Genomic DNA, 20,045 nt, shown 5'->3' on the forward strand with positions numbered 1-20,045 from the left:
TAGTGTATTGGTGGTGACAAAAATGTGCATGAACACCAGTGTTCAAGGCATCATGTCATGTCAACTGTCATCAATTTGGGAACCTAGAGGAAGAATGTATCAGTAAGATGGCTGGAACCATCTTAATCAACTTTCCATTGTCGACACCTCCAGAGCCTGTGCAGTGACTTATGCATGGCAGTTGCCAAATAAATGATCGTTCATCTGTACTGAATTCTAACATGATGTATTGAATTCATCATCCTGTGAGTAGTAGAATCATGGCTAAAAACTGGGGTTGTGGACTCAGATCGTCTGGACATGAATCCAAGTTCTTATGAGAACCCAGACTTGCCCATGTTACTCTACCCTTCTGTTTTCCTCATCTGCAAAATGCAAATGATGACAGTAATGGTTTCACAGGGCCTTTGTGAAAATTGAATGAAGGGATCTGTGTAAGCTGGTAACTGGAATATAATAAATGATGGGTGATTGGCAGCTGTCATGATTATAGCTTGAAATGGACCTTGAAGAACGAGCTAAAGCTGTAAGATTAACTAATCTCATTACAGAGGAGTTGGTGATGGAGAATATAGTGAGCGACTGAGGGGGAGGCTGGAAGAGGCAGTAGTGAAAGTCTGAAATATCATTTAGGACCAGATCCAAGAGACCTGCAAAAACAAAACAAAAACAAAAGAGTTGCATCATTATTCTGCCAACAAAATAAGGTCATTGGGGTTGTTTCATCAAAGATGGTCATGGTAAGACTTAACCAGACAAACCGGTCCAGACAAAAAGCAGGTCAGCTATGGCTCTGCAGGGGCAAGGGCTACCACGGGCTGAGCAGGGTGGTGGCCTTAGGCTTGTAAAGGATACAGATATTAAAGATATTACCAAGATGCAGTTAAAGGGTGGCTGATTGGATGTGGGGAAGGCAGCCCCACTTGAGATAAGTATATGTTCACAAGAGTTGGCCTTGTAGGCTTTTAGTTCCTCTAGGACGTGAATTTCCAGAGTCCAAACCCTAGTGCTAAAAGTCAAAAGAAGGGAACAGAGAGGAGAATGCTAATTCCTGGGATTCGGCTGAGAGTCTTGCCTGGTGGTGAATGAACAAGGAAACAAACACACGATGGTCACACCAAAAATGGATTTCACTGGGTTCGAATGAAGTTTTAAGTCCCATGTTTTCTTTGGTGCTAATATACATCCTCATGGGAAATTTTGAGACTGGATGCAATGGTTTTGTCTGTTCAATATTTTGGCTAAGGTCAGACCCTTTTAAGTTATTGGGGTGTAGGGGACTGGTTACATCAATGAATTGATAAGAAATAAAACAGGTAAAACAACAACCACCTCAAACCCATTAGGATGAACACTATCAAAGAAACCAACACAGAAAATAGCAAGTGTTCACAGGACGTGGAGAAATTGGACGCACACACTTATGGGATTGCAAAATGGTACAGCCATTATGGAAAACAGTATAGAGGTTCCTCAAAAAATCAAAAGTAGAACTACCATATAATCTGGCGATCTTACTTCTGGGTATATATCCCAAAGAATTCAAAGCAAGATCTCAAAGAGATATTTTCCCAACCTGGTTCATAGCAGTATTATTCACAATAGTTAAGAGGTGGAAGCAACCCAAATGTCCATCAATGAGTGAGTAGATAATGAAGATATGGTATGTACCTACAGTAAAGACAGTAAAGTATTATTCAGCCTAAAAAAAGGAAGTCTTGTCACATGCTATGAACAAGGTCACATGGACGAAGCTTGAAGACACTATGCTATATGAAACAAGCCAGTTACAAAAAGACCAGTACTGCATGATTCTACTTATATGAGTTATCTAAAGTAGTCAAACTCTTAGACACAGAAAGTGGAGTGGTGGTTGCAGAGGCTGGAAAGAGGGAGAAATGACAGTTGTTGTTTATTGGGTATAGAATGAAAATGTCAGATGGTAAGTGTTGAGATAAATGACAACACAGGGTTGCAAAAAATATGTTTAATTCCTTATTTACACGTCCATTTTCTTCCACTAAAGTAAGCAGTTTTTAGGAAAAGAGCAAGCGCTGTTCATATTTGTACCCCAGACAGAGATTCCTTGTTGTCTCTGATATCCATTCTCCCCTCCTCTCCTAGATGACAGTTCAATATGAAGACTGCATTTCCCAGAGAACATAAACAGAAGTAATATGTGAAACTTCTAAGTTTTGTCCTAAAAGGGAAGAGGCGTACCTTTCACGTCCATCTTCCCCCGCTTTCTGCTGTATGAGATGTGGGTGTAGTGGTAAATCATCTTGAACCACCTGGATGAGGGCGACATTGTAGGGATGGCAGAGAAGATACAAGGAAAGGATCCTGTATTCCTCTGAACCTTCTCTCCTGTTAAGGGGTTGACAGCATAGTGTTAGTGTGGGATACACCCTCAGTGTGTCCCAAATGGCCCAAACTAATTTACACCCCAGCACCTTGCATAGCTCCTACAAATTGCTTCATAAAGATGGAAGGAGAGTGGGGCACCTGGGTGGCTCTGTGGGTTAAGCCTCTGCCTTCGGCTCAGATCATGATCTCAGGATCCTAGGATGGAGCCCCGCATCTGCTCAGCGGGAGCCTGCTTCCCCCTCTCTCTCTGCCTGCCTCTCTGCCTACTTATGATCTCTTTCTGTCAAATAAATAAGTAAAATCTTAAAAAAAAAAAAAAAAAAGAAAGAAAAGGAAAAAATTTCCAAGGTATGTGTCAGTAAGGAGACATTTAGATGATGGCAAGACCATAGAAAGTGAAAGAAACTTTCCTTCAAGTGAGTCATGAACACACCACTTTGGTTCCCTTGCGTTTCCACATCTTTGTACCAAGTCAGGCTTTCTGTGACGACACCCTCCGATTTGGTCTTGCTTCACTTAGTTATTTATTTAGTGAAAGGCTTTGTTATTAAAAGTCTTGTCTTAAATGAGGCAAGAATTTCCTTCTTTGATTTGCAGGCTTTTTTTCTGAGATGCATGAGGTTTTAAATGTTTCAAAGAGCTTTCAAATCCAAATTTAATTGACACCAATTCTGAGGGATTACCAGAGGACATATTATTAATGTCATTCTACAAGCGGGTGCACAGCACATCACTGCCTCCATAAATAGTTACGTATTGGGCACTAGCCAAAGAAATAGAAATCCAAGATGGTAAGTGACTTGCTAGGTCACAGCTAGTTCATTCAATGCCATGATGAAGATGGAGAGCCAAAGCCTTCCCACATATAATCACTCTAGACTTCTGAAGGGCTTCAGTCAACTCATCAAGAATAACTTCCTCTGGAAATACTAGGAGGCATCCAAATCTTCATCCCTTCTGCTTGAAACCCAGAATGTCTCATGATTGGCATTTTTCTCACCATTACTTATGAAGAAAAACAGAGAAGCACATTTTCTAATTATTTTATACCAGCTCCTAGAACTGGTATAAAATGGAGCAGTGGGAAAGTCAAGGAAAAGTCTCATTCATTTCCGAGTAACCAAGGTCAATACTATAGGGGAACAAAACCTGCCACCTCAAAATGTGTCTCTTTGGCATTGCATTTTTTCAGGTTGATTATTATTTTAAGAAAGAAAAGAAGAAGCTTTTCTTTTTGCCTCTCCCCTAACTACCTAAAAAATTTTAGATGGAGGATTTACTCCAAGTAGGGAGTTATCACCACAGATAACTATAGTAAAATATGAATTAGGTGTGGTAGATGGGGAACAATTTGGCAAAATCCGTGTTAAAATTCCTCTCTATGTCCCCTTGTTTCTGCACTGCCCAAAAAACATTTGTTTACTGGCGATTTTTTTCATCCTCCTGTGAACTGTCTTTCGTCCGTTGAAGTCACAGACTCCTATCCTCTTCTATTTAACTCTGTTTGGTCATATGCCTGACTGCCTGGGGCCTCATATTCTCATAGAGCCCCTGTATGTTCTGTAATTTTCTCCTGTTAATCTATCTCAGATCAATTTAATTTTTAGACCACGAAAAGAGTCTTGAAAGGTATAGGAAAATTTTTCCTCTCCAATCATTCCACTCTTTGCTTCCATGAAAAGCAGCCCATCCATATAACAGTAAATATCTTGTTCATCTTCATTCTTTATGTTTATCTAGAAAGTTCTATGGCAGGCATGTAAGCTTGCACGTTCTCTTGCTTGAGACAGAAAAATATTTGATTGTGTAATCCATAAAAAAATATTTTTTTAAAGCCACAGCAAGAATCCATGAAAGCTAGTCACAGGAAGGTTTCTGAAAGGAGATCCAGATAGGCTTTTTGGCTTCTAGGACCTTGTGATTTTGACTAAGGTGCCTCATCCAGCTGGACTTGTGTGTGCAGTTAATATCAATGATAAGGACAACTTGTATTGCCTCGCAGCCACCGAGGAGCCTCAGTGTATATTGTTTCCAAATCATAGTCCTCAAAAGCCTGGTCCACCTCTACCTCTTTCCTTAAGAACTTCCCTGATCTTTCTAGTAGCTCTCTAGATACATTACTTCTTAGACTCCCCCTAGTCCTTCTACTGTCTCCCCTTCTCCACCATCCACAACTATATTTGATGTCGAATGATATAGAGATTACTAACATCACTTTTGCTATTGGCTCACCTGCATGGCAAATGCTGAGAGTCTCATTTCACTGGTCACTCCAGGTGTTTTCTTGTGTATGACTTCTGTGGTTAAACGTTTTACTCTACTGGGCTAGTTACAGAGCCTGGCCCATGTGTTATATTTCTTTGCCCTTAGCAAGAGTAAATAGTCTTCCCCACCTGTCCTCTGCCCCAAGACTCCAAGATCCTGACTGAGCAGAAGGCAGATCCGAGGACAAGGAGCTACAATCCTTTTGATCCTGTCACTTGCTCTTCCATCCTGCTAGCTGGAATCTCACCCACTGAAATCAATCCCTTTTTCTGTATCCTTAGCCAAGCTCCTCATATAATGGGAGCTGAATAAAATAAATATTCTTTGAATAAATAAGCCAATAAATCAAGAAGTCAATTAGGTATTCTCCGTTCTCAATTCAGTGGGCCACTCTGGGACAGCCTTTCCGTGTGATCCAGCAATGGGTACCCCCAAGCAAGAAAACTGTGTGCAACACTAGCCCAAACATGGGGAAGCCACAAAAAGAGCCCAGGAAGTTCAGGAATGAATTCTGTTTTCCATGCAAGAAACTAAAGATGGATGATAAGGATGAGAATGAGAAAAATCAAGCAGCATTTTAAAACCATGATTCAAGCAGCATTTTAAGTGAAACTGGAAGGCTTTTTGCCCTACCTACACTTGTTACTTCTAACTAGTTAGGGGAATATAATGGGAAATGCAGTGACATGGTGCACCTAGGAACTCTGCTCATGACCAAACATCCTAGATGTTTGTTAATGGAAGCTGGAGCCAAGTTGGGGGTGTCTTGCCCTTGAAATTAGCATAGGCCCCAATGTGGGCAGGTAGGATGTCTGTTCAGGCTTCCTAAATGCAATTTGCATGGAAATCAAATGGAAAAACTGGTCCCCCGGTTTCTGAACTGGGAATCAGTGTTATAAGATGATACCAGTAATTCCTTGCATTTAGACAGAACTTGAAGTTTCAGAACAGTTCCCAAGCAATTACCAAACATAAGCATTATCTTATTTGAGTCTCTCAACAGCCCTCTGGGGTGGGTGTTATTCCAAGTTTACTGAATATCTTTAGGACTTGATACAGCTTCTTTGGCTTCAGAAAAATGGGTCAATTCCTGCTTCCTTTTAACAGATGCTGAGCTCTTTGTATCAATGGATACCACCTTCATGCCCTAAAAAACAAAACCAAAAATAAAACAGGGACTCAGCGGGGAAAGCTCCTATGGTCTTGAGGGAACTAGCTCATCAGGACACTCACCAGTACTTCTCATGATTACTGCATGAAACAAAGCAGACTGCAGTTGTCACAGTGGGGTCCCCATCTGTAAAATTCCAAAGACTCATAGAGTTTTAGAATAGAAATAAACTTAGAGATTATATGGCCCAATACCTTCACTTCAGTGAGAAGGAACCTGAGGTCTAGAGAGATGAGATGAGAGTGTCTAGGTTCCAATCCCAGCACTGTCTCTAAGCTAATTCCTTAACATCTCTATGCCTCAGTTTTTCCAGATGCAACATGAGAATACTAGTATCTACCTCCTATTGTGGTGAAGATTAGGACAGAGCCTGAACACAGTAAGTACTGAGAACTTAATAATCAGTAAAGAGTTATACTATAATCCCACTGTTATCTTCTACCCAGCACAGATAGAAGGGTTGGGAGTTGGGATTAAAATCTGCCTATAAAGTATGACTCCCCAGTATTCTGTTCCCTACTGGACATTACCAGTTTCTATGAGAGGAGTTCTTCTGCTCTCTTTGAAGTGCCACAGGCATAACAAATAAATTCTTATTTTTCACATCTAAATGCATAACCGAAACTGGATTCAGAGAAACCTTGAGGCAGAGGGTGTCTAAAAATGTGGTATCAGGAAGACATCTACCATTGCCCTCAAGAATGGCACAATCAGTTGATCTGGAATCTTTCTTAGTCATGGAGTTTCAGGCAGATGAGCTACAGTGTGGGGGAAATGGTAATTTCAGGGATAGGATCAAAGTATATATGTTCTCCCTCTCATTTTTAGTGGCTGATTCCCCGATGTCCTCTCTGTGAAAAGGGATGGGAGGAAGTAAAACAAAATAAAACAAAAATCAGAAAGTCTGATATTTGAGAGTTATTGCAGACAAAGAAAAATAAATTTACACAGGGTCTAGAGGGGAGGAAGATGGGGAAGAGGTGGAACACAGAGGATCTTTGAGGCAGTGAAAATACTCTATATGATACTATAATTGTGGATACATGCCATTACCCATTTATCCAAACCACAGCATGTACAGCACCAAGATGAGCCAAGAGAAAGCCCTAAAGTAAACTATGGACTCTGGATAATGGCGTAGGCCTATAAATTGTAACAACTGTCCACTCTGGTGGGGGTTGCTGATAATGGGAGAGGCTACACATGTGTGGGAGTAGGGGGCCTATAGGAAATCTCAGTACATCCACTTTTTGCTGAGAACTGCTTTGAAAAAATATATATATTTTTAAACAAAGAAAGAAACTTAATACACCTAACTATAGAATTGGCTGATTTCTTCCCAAAGCCAGATGTCCCTGGGATAATACATTTAACGAAATACAGTTATTTCATCTGAAGGGAGACAGAGTAGCTAGACCTAGTACTAGAGAGATTCTCATCACAAAAGCCAGTCATGGTATTCCAGAAATATTCAGGTACAGAAGCCTGTGGAATAGAGTCATAGAGTATTAGACCACAAGAACCTGGAGAAGAAGTTCAGTCGGGCTAAATCCTCTTTGTAGTCCCCACAGCCTAGCCATAGACCTACAGCTTAGTAGGTTCTCAAAGTCTGATAAAGAACAGGGAGAAACCGAGCCAGAACATTTGTGAGATTAGTAAGACTCCATTTGTCCCCTGGGGTATTGAGGTTCCATTTGACTCCATGACCCGAGAGAATGAAATCAGATTCTGGAACCTGATGACCACATCCCTCTTTGACAGGTGCCAGTCACCTCCACCTGCCTTGAGAGCATAGCCTTGTTTTCATCGTGCTCACACAGTAGCCTTTACCCAGATCCTGGGACTATTAGAACAAGCAGAAGAAGCTCAGATTTTCCAGCTCTCCTCTAGTCAGGAAGAGCCGTCTTCTTTCCTTCAGGAAAAAAATAAAAGAAAAAACTTAGAAATAACGGAGATGTTTGGGACAACACTAACACAAACACATTGTGAATCATTTTTATAAAGCCATTCTTATGATCTTGTTCTGGCCAAGGCCAAACTGAATGCCATTATCTTACTATTATTATTGTTATTGTTGATCTTAATATTGTTGATTTTCTTCCCCTGTCCCAAGGCTGAGGTCAGAGACTTTAACAAACAAAGGAGTCCGGAACTCACCAACAACCAGAGTAAACTTAGAATTTGGACTTTATCTCAGATTTCCCCACTTACTGTCAACTTCACCTAGTTGCCCCCAGGGGGAAAGAGCATAATAACACTCTTCCCCTAAAGAATTATTATGATGATGATCTCCAGAGGGAAAGATGTACTGTACGTGGTACTCATTGTTATTATTAGTATGCAGGGCTTCCAACGGCTCGAGCTTGCAAACAGATTCTCACAGCCTCTCTGACCGTTGTTTAGATGACAGGTATAATGGGAATATTCTCTAACCGAGTTACACCATGTTCTTCTTCCAAGACTTTTTCTTTGTAACTCAACCAAAATTACCCTGGTGGGCTCTGTATAACCAGGATCTACATATAATACATTACAGATACTCAAAAATCATTTCTTGTATGGGGACGCCTGGGTGGCTCAGTCAGTTAAGTGTCCAACTCGTGATTTCAGCTCAGGTCATGATCCCAGGGTTCTGGGATGGAGCCCCACTTCCAGCTCCCTGCTCAGCGGGGGAGCCTGCTTCTCCCTCTCCCCCTGCCCCTTCCCCCACTTGTGTTCTCTTTCTCTCTAAAATAAATAAATCATTTAAAAAATTTTCTCATATGAATAAAATAATTAATGGGGTGACAAACAGATCACAAAGCTCAGCTAAACCCAGAAGAAGTGAGATGCAGGAAGATGTCCTTAAAGACCAGGCGAGGGAGAAAGCTAGCCACCAGGAAATTTGGCTGTCTTTGTGGTTTCCTGGGAACTTAATTCAAACATCTTGGAAATCTCAAGCACCATGAAAAATGCCAAAGAGTGATAAGCCAGCTACTGGGAGCACGAACAGCAAGATAGAGTTGGCAAGACCCAGAGAGCAACCCAGAATTGGAACAGGACTCCCTTGGGGCAGAGGAAACAGGCTAAGAGGGCCAAGGTTCCCTTCTTCATGGTGGGCAATCTTCAGTCTCCAGTGGGAAATGTACTGGGAACGAAGTAGGGAATTACACAGAAGCCAGCTATGCCAAGGTCAAGTAAATCTCAGGCCCAGGCCCTTCCCCCACATTCTAGTCTCCTTATGGTATAAGGAGAATTTGTTTGAGTCACCAAAATTTGCTGGGACAGTCACAGGGGGCTGAATGAGTAGGAGTCTTTACCTATAGGGCACAAAATCAAAGATTTCAGAGCAAGTCGAGAACTTTTTTAAAAAGGCAAAGCAGGGAGTAAAAGAAGGAAGATTATAAATTGGAAGTAACTTGGAATTACATTAAATACAGCTGTCACTTTCAAATAAAAATGCATTGAGTGCCTGCTGGGAATTAAGCAGAAATGACCAGTATAGTAACAGAGTGCAATAATTTGCCAGAAAAGGCAAGTACAAAGCCTCAGAGACCAATCCAAATCATTATGACCATGTCCTCTTACTTGAGATAATCAAATAAAAGAAAAATAGAACTTGAAAGGAAAAACCCACAGGTGTGGAGGAACATGAAAAATAATTTGTAGCTCCAAATATACTCTGGGAATACATGATTGCTGGCAAAGTCCAATTGGCCATTTAGGTCATGTTTTGGTTTTAAAATTGGTTTTCCTCCATTGAGAAAATAGAGTTAGGGGATAGAGAGGGTGAAGACAAGAGGAAGATTGGCATGCTGGTGCCATAAATCACCGGAAGGAGAGAGAGAGAGAGAAGGTGATAAACTAGGTCTCACTTGCAAGACAAGAGGATGAAAAGAAGTACCAAGTTTGGAGAAACTCAGAAAAGTAACAAGACAAAGGAAGTCTTCACTGGGTCCATGTGCAACCCAGACACGATGAGGACGCTACGGCACAGGGAGGTTAAGTAACTTGTCTAAGAGGCACCTGGGTGGCTTAGTCATTGGGTGTCTGCCTTCAGCTTGGGTCATGATCCCAGGGTCCTGGGATTGAGCCCCGCCTCCAGGGTCCCTGCTCAGCGGGAAACCTGCTTCTCCCTCTCCCACTCCTCTGGCTTGTGTTCCCTCTCGCTGTCTCTCTGTCAAATAAATACATTAAAAAAAAGAAAAAAAGAAACTTGTCTAAGGATGCAGAGCCAGTTAATGACAACTTTATGGACTACTGAAATATGCCTAACAGCTTCAACAGACGGCTTCGTCAAAAGCTGATTCAAAGCCTGTAAACCAGACCTAAGCCCAGCTTTCAACCTCCCAGCACTTTTTCTCTAGCCCAAATTCTTCTAACCAGTCTGGAGAGGACTCAATGATGAACTTCCAAGAAAGAAAGAGAGTGAAGGAAAACCGGTAGAAACAAGCACATGACCCTGGTGATAAGAAGCAAGGCAGTGTCCTTGATGATTCTCCACCCTGTTTCTACAAAAGCAAACAAATGAGTAGGAGCTGGGGAAGTGAAAGGATCAGCAGCTCAATCCAGGGTCCTGGGGCAGGAGCCTCCAGGAGCATTACCTCCCTGAGTTGTGCCAAGCCCACAAGGCCCAAGGCTAAATGCTACTTATTCACCAAAACTGAAGGAGGCCAACACAGGTATGGACAAACAAGAAAGAAGTTGATGGATGGGAAAAAGACTCCAGCACAAGGGAATTTCAGAGTCAAAGGATGAGTTCATGTTTCTCTGAAAAGGCAAGCATAACTTAACATGTGTGCCACCTGAAACCAGAAAGCACATTTAATTTTTTTTTTAAAGATTTAATTATTTGACAGAGACAGATCACAAGTAGGCAGATAGGCTGGCAGAGAGAGGGGGGAAGCAGGCTCCCTGCTGAGCAGAGAGCCCGATGCGGGGCTCGATCCCAGGACCCGAGCCAAAGGCACAGGCTCAACCCACTGAGCCATTCAGGTGCCCCAATTTTTTTTTTAATTTATTTATTTGAGAGAGAAAGAGTGAGAGAGAGAGAGCATGAGGGGAGAGGGTCAGAGGGAGAAGCAGACTCCCCACTGAGCAGGGATCCTGTTGTGGGACTTGATCCTGGGACTCCAGGATCATGACCTGCACTGAAGGCAGTTGCTTAACCAACTGAGCCACCCAGGTGCCCCTAGAAAGCACGTGTAAGTAGCAAGAGCCTCCCCAGGCCCAGAGCAGGCAATAGTAAGCAGAGACCAGCCCCACGTTCACAGAGCATCCTGTTTACTGCCCATGCCCTGGGTCTCCTGGGAGAAACCAGGACCTCTTCATGGTGCCCAATGCCTGGGTCCCACCAGACAGTTGCTTTGCTCCTGTGCCTCTGCTCAGGTGGCTCAAATGCCTCCTTAAGCGGTACACCCCACAAGGGCCCCCAGAGAGACCTGCCTTCCTCACTTTGGGTTCTGCCCTACCGCAGAGCACTCCCACCAGTTAAGGGAATGAAGGCAGTGACAGTGACCCCAGCCTCCCCTCCAGCTACCTCATTCAGCCCCTCAGAGTCCATTCCTCCTCCTGTTGCTTCACCCTGAGCTGAAGCACACCCCAGCGGAGTTCCCAGGCTGCCTTCGGAGGCTCACCGCCCCGGGCCTCCCCACCCCAGGTCCTTCTGTGCCCCGTCCCATTGCCCAAGTCCTACACATCAATGAAATCCCAACCAAATTCACCATCTGTCCTTCCGAGAAAATTTGCAGTTTTGTATCATGAACACTTAGCTTGTCATTTGTTGTCTTCATTGTCATTACCCTTTTCTTTCTAAGACTAAATGCATAATCTTCATCAGGGCAGGGATGCACTGCTACTCCTATTTGTATCTCCAGAGCCATAAATCATACAGTGATTTTAATAATGAGAAGGAGAAGGAAGAAGAACTTATGCTCCTTATGATTTCTGGATACATTTCCACACCACTGGCTGAGTACATTTTACAAGTCAGGCACTATTCTCAGCATCAAAGAGGCATGATTATTCTCCTGATCCTCAGTGAACTCCTGATCAAAAGGGCAGGACAAACATGCAATACAATGGGTTTTAGGAGTAAAATGTCTAAGAAGAGGAGGAAAGCCAGGATATGAGATCATACATGTCCACGATGGTCTTTCATTCACTCAAGAAAAATCCCCTGCGTATCATAGTCCAGCCCATGGTAAGCGTTGAGCACATAATGATGCGTAAGACAGGATCATTATTATTGCCATAAGGGAGTTTACAATCCAGAAAGGAAGAGAAGCAAGCAGGTAGCTAATTAATTGCAGTGACATTTGTTTAAGGGGGTCATGCCTGTGGGCTACTCTGTCTCCTCTGAGAAAGATTCAAGGAAGCCATGAAGCCTGAAACCCCAAGGATGCTTGTTGCCCTGTGAAGAGGGTGGATGATATAGGGAGAAGTTTCTGGTAGAAAAAAAAAGAAGGAAATCCCTCTTTCTCAGTCTAGAACTATTGCTCTACCTCTTCTCTGCCGTGTAGTTTAGGGACAAAAAAAGAATTTAAATTCAAGAAGGAATGAATGGCAAAGAAGACCAGAGTAAATAAGGAATTTTTGAATCGTGTTTTAAGAGCGTATTGGCAACACACTATATTGATTTTACAAGCAATGTGGGCAAAGCCTGTAATACAATAATCCATAGTGAGGGAAGAAAGTAACAGCCAAAACTGTATATACAACTTGCCTATAACTGATTAAAAAGAAAAAATAAGGCATAGTAGCTAAATATGAAAGTCTGTGAAGAAAACTATCAAATTACCTATTGTGTGACTCACATAATAAGAATGTCGATGTTTCTCCTTTATTTTAATAACTGTATTGAATGAGTGTGACTCACGTTGATAATAAGAGGTAAACTACTTTTTAAAGAAAATATATGGGGTGCCTGGGTGGCTCAGTCAGTTAAGTGGCTGCCTTCGGCTCGGGTCATGATTCTAGGGTCCTGGGATCGAGCCTGCTTCTCTCTCTCTCCCTCTGCCTGCTGCCCTGCTTACTTGTGCTCTCTCTATCTCTCTGTCAAATAAATAAATAAATAAATAATCTTTTAAAAAAATAAAAATAAAAAATAAAGAAAATATAAATACTGCCCTTCTTTTTCATGTTGTGACAGGTGTATTAATTTATTTAACAGATACATATTGAGTATCAGGGATTATTCTTAAGTACTAGTAGAAAATAAAATAGGCTTGGTCTCTGTAATCATGGTGAAGGAAAGGAGACATGAATAAATAAACAAGTAAACATAAGTAAATTAGATGGAATTATAGTATGGGAAAAAATGATCCAAGAAGGGTTACAGACAGTGTTGGTCTGGCAGGTCTGGAAGTTGGTGGATATGCTATTTTAGATAGGGACTCTGAGAAGGGCTCTCTGAGAAAGGCTTTCAGCAAAGCAAGGGGGTGAGATATATGCTATCTGGAGAAACAGTGGTCCGGGAAACAGGAAGAGTAAATGCAAAGGCCCTGAGGTGAATGGAATGGGTTCGGTTCATTTTCTTCATGCACTATTGCCTAGTCTTCTCCCAACGTAGTATGAGTAAAATTCAGAGCAATCAGGGAGAAACTGGTAAATATATACACCCGACTTCATTGTATTCAACAAATACTTACTGAGTACCTATAAGATACCAAGTACTGTTCTAGGTGCTAGGGACCAAGCAAAGTCCAAAACAAAGTTCCTGCCCCAGCAAGGCATCACATTGTAGAGAAAACAACCGTCAGGTTAAAGAAAGAAATATCACTTTGTATGTTAGTTACACATTATAAACACTAGGAAGGAAAGCAAGGCAAGGATCAGAAAGGGGGATTGTGGGGCATCTGGGTGGCTCAGTGGGTTAAGGCCTCTGCTTTCCGCTCAGGTCATGATCTCAGGGTCATGGGATGGAGCCCCGCATCGCATCAGGCTTTCTGCTCAGCGGGGAGCCTGCTTCCTCCTCTCTCTCTGCCTGCTTCTCTGCCTACTTGTGATCTCTGTCTGTCAAATGAATAAATAAAATCTTTTGAAAAAAAATAAATAAACAAAGAAAGGGGGATTGTGTGTATGTTTGTGGGGGAAGAGCCACAGAACCTAGAACGGTTCTGAAAGAAACGCAGCTGAGTCAAAAAGACGAAGGGACACATGGCTGGGTTTTCTGGAAACTAGTGCTTAGGTGTGGCTTAAGTGTAAAAAACAAAGATCATACTTTCAAAACAGCAACAGAATCCTTCAATTCCAGACCATGTTCTGTATTATTCCCTCCTTTCACGCAGAGCAATGAGCCTGTGCTTGAGGCGTGCCCACTCACAATAAGCTTAGCTTAAGCAAAACACAATTAAGGAATCGAATCTCCTAGAAATCTACTGTAGGTTAACCTACAGAAACGCTGAGGTAAGTATTGTTATTCCCAATTTATGGACGCAGTGAATGGAACAAAATGAAAAGTTCAGCTGCTTGTTTGAGGTCGCTCCGTGGGTGAGTGGCTGAACAGGGAACACCGTCCCACAGTATCTGACATTTAGGGGCAAACTTTGAACCTCCGTAGCATACCATAGTGTTCCCACTGCCAGAACAAAGGAAACCCATATATGACGAGTCTCATACCAGAAGGAGGACTAAGAATCACACAGTGTTAGAGCTTGAAATGACTTCAGAAATCTTGTCACATGCCCTGATCTTAGAGATCCAGGATGAATGCCCCGAAGCCAGTCGTCAAATGTTCTCATTCCCTAGCTGACCTTTTCTCACACAGTGTTTTGTTAGCCGTTGTTCATGGCGCTATATCTAGATCACATCTTGACTGAAAGAGCACAGAAAAACAAAATTCCTAATAGGGTGTGTCTGGCCTTTTGTGCTCAGGAAGCCAGATTTTTATAGAACGCAGACTTGTGAAGATCCCTGGATGTTACTGTTCTAATCTGGTGGGTAGCTCCTCAAGTCTTCTAGGCCCCACTGTTTCTAGTTATGTTAAATATGAGGAATAAACACCTCCTGCTGGGCAGGAGGCCCAATTCAAATACACCTGCTTATGAGCAGAATGAAGGCAGGCAAGTCTCCGGGAGAATCACTGTGACAATGCCCAGGACCAAGGTTGTCTGTTCATATGTACAGAGCACCACCTACCCGGATGAAAGCTGTCTTTCCATTCGCTCACAGGACGGCCTTTGTTATGAACTGGTCTGTTGTGTGGCTGGGCCACGTACCCTGGGAGCCGCAAAGAAGGGTGAGACAGTCCTCATGGATGAAGGAGGCTGGTAAATGTCAACACAAAGGGCTCAGATCCAAAGTAATAGACAACAAGAAGCAGACATCCAAGCAGTTACAGACTAATGCATTCAAGAAACATTTCTCAGCAAGCATTTGTAGGGTAAGTCAAAGAAGAAGGCTTAGAGATCGTGGAGGAGAAAGCAATGGGCTCATGAAGGGTAGGGAGAAGTGGTCGGTCAGAGAAGGCCAGGAAAAAACCTTACTAAGGAAGCAATAAAAACAGAAACAATGGTAGGAGGAAATAAAAAGAACCGGAAGAAACCATATTCCAGAAAGACTGGAAAAGTCTTAGAGCATAAGCAACAATGCTAAACTCATACTGGCCATATCATTCAGAAGGGTCCTAGAATCCACTCCATTTGATAGTATTTCAAATATAGATTGTCACGGGCTCACCAGTAGCTTTCACTGGTAGCACATTCCTTGGCTTAGAAAGACTTTATACCTCTTCTAGTCAAAACAGTAATACCTAAGCCATTCATACTAATAATTCCTGAGAGTTTGACTCAGTCCAAGTCCAACAATCATGGTCATTCCTAAAGCTGGAGCCAGGTAAATATTACATAAAATACTGTTCATAATTTTTTAGGCCCAACAAATATTTGTTGAGCATATATTATGTGCAAGACTAAAAGGAAAGAGTAGTCTCTCCTCCTACTCCCTCCCACTTTCCTTTGAAAGGAAAAATGGAAAGAAGGGAGGAGCATAGCGTACTAGGCCTTGATTCTATAATCTAGTTTAGGAGGCAGGTATGTAATGAGGCAGAGGAGAAAAAAAAAAAAGGAAGAAACAATGTTCTGAGAATCCAGAACATGTGACTGAAACCAAGAATTGAGAAACTTGTATTGGAAAAGGGAGCATTTGGTTTGGACTTTGAAGATTGAGAAATTAGAGTTAAAAAGGATTTTCTGAGCCTGAAGCCCTGTTTCACCAGGCTACAAATGTCAACTTCTAGGGAAAGATAAGTAATTAGCCTTTGGGTGGGAGGTTGTCCACTGATGTTCTGGCCCTCTCCTAATTCCTCCAAAGGGATTCATTCCACTAAAAAGATAAGGAGACCTTATTCTTCCTCGAGGCCATTAAGACAGACATTCTTGATGTAATTGCCTCATTTATACAGAAAAAAGCTATGTGCTGTTTCTTCTGTCCACCATGTTGAAATGAGATTTTATGCTTCTCAAACCATTTCTGTCTCACTCTGGATCTCAGAATGAGACCAGCTCTTAGGAAGGGTCTTCACCCTAAATAGGTACCCCTGTGACCTGTGCTTGAAAACACTGGCGTCCCAGGCTAAGGAAATCTTTAAAATTTTTTAAGTCTGGGAAAAAAATAAACAAATTGACATTTAAGAAGTATTACTTAGGGGCACCTGGGTAGCTTAGCTGGTTAAGCAACTGCCTTCTGCTCAGGTCATGATCCCGGAGTCCCAGGACCAAGCCCTGCATCAGTCTTCCTGCTCAGCATGGAGTCTGCTTCTCCCTCTGACCCTCCCCCCATCTCATGCTCTCTCTCATTCTCTCTCCCTCAAATAAATAAATGAAATCTTTTAAAAAGAAAGGAAATATTACATAAATACATATTCTGTGTGCATGTGTGTGTATGAGAGAGAGATTGAGAGATCTAATCTTTGTACTAGTTCAAAACTATTGTCCACATGTGGACATCTCATTTTCCCCACTAAGAGAGGAAGACCATGTTCGCCCCAATTATACAACATGAACTAATGACTCCTCCTTCTCTGAGCGTAGCCAGTAGGGCCTTCAAGCACAGGTCGCCGGGGGACCTAAGCAGAGTGAAGATCCTTCCTAAAGAGCTGGTCTCATTCTGAGATCCATACTGTCCCCAGCATCTTCTGCATCATCAGCACCTTCCCTAGTATTCCAGGGTCAAAAGGTTGCTACTTAAAACTAATGGCACTCGCCCTCTTCAATGGCTTTCCACTGTCCCCAGGAACAAGACCCAATGCCACAGTAAATCCAATCCCTATCTACTTTTCTCAATTTATTTCTTACTAGTACCACCTGTGCACTTAAGGGACCAACCACATGGGAGCCACCCAGATACCCCCCCCTTTTTAAAAGATTTTATTTATTTATTTATTTATTTACTTACTTACTTACTTACTTATTTAATTTGGAGGGTGTGTAAATAATTCTTTGTCATAGGAGGTCCTATGATTATAGAATGCAGCACTCCTGGCCTCCACCAATGAGATGCCATAGCACTTCCCCAAGTTCTAACAAACAGAAATGGTGCCAGGCATTGACAAATGTTCCTTTGGGCAAAACTGTCCCGTTTAAGAACCATTCATTTTAATGGAAAACCCCATATTTTAAAAATTGAGAAGTTATGATCTCTATGTTGATTAGTGTAGAAGGAAAAGTGATTCTGGTGGTTGTGTTATTACAGACTTACTCATAGAAACCTGGAAGAGTCTTGTGAGGAGCTAAAATGGAAAGCAAGCATGTGTTGCAAACTCGTGATTTATTCTTTCTGAATGTAGTGCCCTATATTAAGAAATGGAAATGATAATACCTCTTAGAACTACAGTGAGAGCAAATAAAACTTAAAAATATAATACAGATCAGAATGCTAGGCACATAGCAGGTGCACAAAAAGTTTGGCTTTTTCTTCTTTCTTTTTTTTTTTTTAAGATTTATTTATTGGGGGCAAGGGGGAAGGGGCAGAGGGAAAGAATCTCAGGCAGACTCTCTGCTAACTGCAGAGTCCAACTCGGGGCTCCATCCATCTTGAGGTCATGACCTAAACCAAAATCAAGAGTTGGTCACTTAACCAAGTGAGCCACCAGGTGCCCCCTTCTTCTTATGGCAGCCTTTTCTATTTTGGTCTCTTTTGCTGTGTTATGTTTTGTTTTTATGCATTTCAGCATACCTTTGGTTTTGTAGGATTATAACAAGACCATGTAAAGCAATAGTCTTGTCTAAGTCAAACCTTGGCTGTTTGTGGAACTCTTGCTTTCAATTTTAAAGGATACCTCAAGAGAGAAAAAAAAGGGGGAGAGGGCAATGGAAAGTAAGAGAGAATATCTATTTCCTGCTGCCACCCTGACACCACTTTTTAGAGGAGTTAGAAAAGAAGCTAGGGACATCATATTCATAAAATGTTGTGAAAGATTCATAACATAAGCGATGCTAATCTGATTCCATGAATTCTATTTTCCAGAAAGATCTCACAATCCACTCCATTGGTGGAGGGCTTTCTCCCATGTGGCATTACTAAATGTGTCTAGGTTTCCAAGGTCACCTGTCCCCGGGTGCAGTAAGCTTTCATAACTCTTCCACCCAAAATATCAATAACTAAAACATGAATCATAATAGTGTGTGAGGAAGAGGGACCCAGTTTGGTTCCATAACAAGGTCAGACTATATAAGGGAGCTCTTATATTTTTAGACCAAATCAGTCTTCAAACCTCACATTTACGTGTCTAACTATCCAGTGGATTTTCCACAAGGGCCTCAAACCAAGTAATTTCAAAATCAGGTTCATCTTGTCTCCCCAAAACCTGTTCCTCTCCTGGACTTCCTATCTCAGTGACTATTACTGCTCATCTCTACTCGGACGCTAAACCTGTCAAGTGTTACCTTGTCTCCTTCTCTTCCCTTATCCCACCGATCTAAAAAACCAAATTTTGTTGATTCCATTTCTTAAGCAGTTTTTTTAAAATCTGTGTCTTCTTCTCATTCCCAGTGGAACGCCATCCTGTTTGCCTGGAATTTAGCTGGCGTATCCTTCAAACTTGCTCCTCCAGTTTAGCGAACATAGTACAGAGGGAGTGATCTTTCTTTCTTTCTTTCAAGATTTTATTTATTTGAAAGAGAGAGAATGAGCAAGAGAGAGAACAGAAGCGGGAGGGACAGAGGGTGAGGGAGAAGCCGACTGTCCATGGAGCAGAAAGCCCGATACGGGACTCAATCCCAGGACCCAGGGATCCAGACCTGAGCCAAAGGCAGAGGCTTAACCAACTGAGCCACGTAGGTGCCCCTAATTTTTTTTTTTTTCCTAAAGAGCAAATCTTTTTGCCTTTTCATCCCACTTAAAACCTTTCACTGGTTTCTCCTCTGCCTTCTGGATAAGGTTCACACTTTTAATACAAAGCCCATGGTTACTTCCCCAAGTTCATTTCCCGGCACTAACTCTCTCCAACCCCCGAGCACCATGATCCCTGCAATTCCCCCAGTAAACACACAGTCTAACCTGCAGGCACACACTCCACTTCCAGTTCTCCAAACACAAACTCTGCGTCTGCTGGTCCCTATTCCCAACCTTTGGTCACCTTCTGGGAACCACTCTGTCTGTTTAGATGTCATTCCTCCAGGGGAGATTTCCTTGGCCGGCCAAGAGAGAATCACATGTCCTCCCAAAGGGTTTCAATTTCCTATTTACTTACAGGTCTCATGACACTAAGCTTCTTATTTCACAATTTCATTCCTAGCTCCTAGTCCACAGCGTCCTCTTAATAATATTCCTCGAATAACTGGAATACCTGGTAAATGAGAATAAAATTCCAGTTGACCTGACTGCGATCCTTGTGTTTATCCCACTGTGTCTCATATGACATTTATTTGTTGAATAAATAGGTATACTTTTTCCATCACACATAGATCATGCAGTCCACACCCAAGCCAGCTGCCTTTATTGCCTCTGTTCAAAACAGAAAACTTTCTCTTAACTCCAGGCCCAAGTTTTTGGGTTTCTTTTTTTTTCCCTAGTAACTTTTTTTAGAGAATCACCAAAAAAAAAAAAAAAAAAGTAGCTTGCACTTGAAATGTCCTTTTAAAATATTTAAACAATATTTTTAAGATATCACTGATGTAATCTGATTTTTTTCACATATTTCCCTTTTGAAAAAATTGTGGTTAAAAAAAAGACATAACATTAGTTTTGCTATCTTAACCAATTTTTTTTGTTTTACAAGGAATGCTTAATAAGGTAGCTAACATATGCTTCACTAACTTGCATT

At 41.9% G+C, this 20,045-nt stretch overlaps 1 long non-coding RNA gene across 1 annotated transcript; it reads right to left on the reverse strand.

Annotated features, from left to right (window-relative positions):
- On the reverse strand, nucleotides 1-19,383 carry LOC308347869. The gene is made up of 4 exons (XR_013967288.1): nucleotides 19,280-19,383; nucleotides 14,921-15,048; nucleotides 2,221-2,367; nucleotides 1-650 (listed from the first exon to the last, which is right to left on the reverse strand). It is a non-coding gene; the product is annotated as an uncharacterized lncRNA (long non-coding RNA).
- Between the last annotated feature and the right edge of the window lie 662 nt (nucleotides 19,384-20,045).

The sequence above is a fragment of the Martes martes genome (assembly GCF_963455335.1).
Source record: "Martes martes genome assembly, chromosome: 8".
Taxonomy (NCBI): Eukaryota; Metazoa; Chordata; class Mammalia; order Carnivora; family Mustelidae; genus Martes; species Martes martes.